Raw genomic sequence first — 265 nt, forward strand, 5'->3', positions numbered from 1 at the left:
CCCATAAATATAAATCCAAAGGATTTAAGTCGGGAGATTGCGGTGGCTATGAAACTGGACCAACATTACCAATCCAATTATTGAAGTCCTCTAAATTCTTAAATAAATGAAATTAGACATATGTCTACGTGAAGTTTTTTTCTTAAAGCGACCTTACTGTTTATCTGCCTCACTTTGTCAGTGACCTAAAAATCACGTTGTATATCAGATATGGAGGTCTTTAACGCAAATTTCAGAACCGGAGTTAACAATAAAACAATGAATA

Source organism: Euwallacea similis, chromosome 30 (genome assembly GCF_039881205.1).
Source record: "Euwallacea similis isolate ESF13 chromosome 30, ESF131.1, whole genome shotgun sequence".
Taxonomy (NCBI): Eukaryota; Metazoa; Arthropoda; class Insecta; order Coleoptera; family Curculionidae; genus Euwallacea; species Euwallacea similis.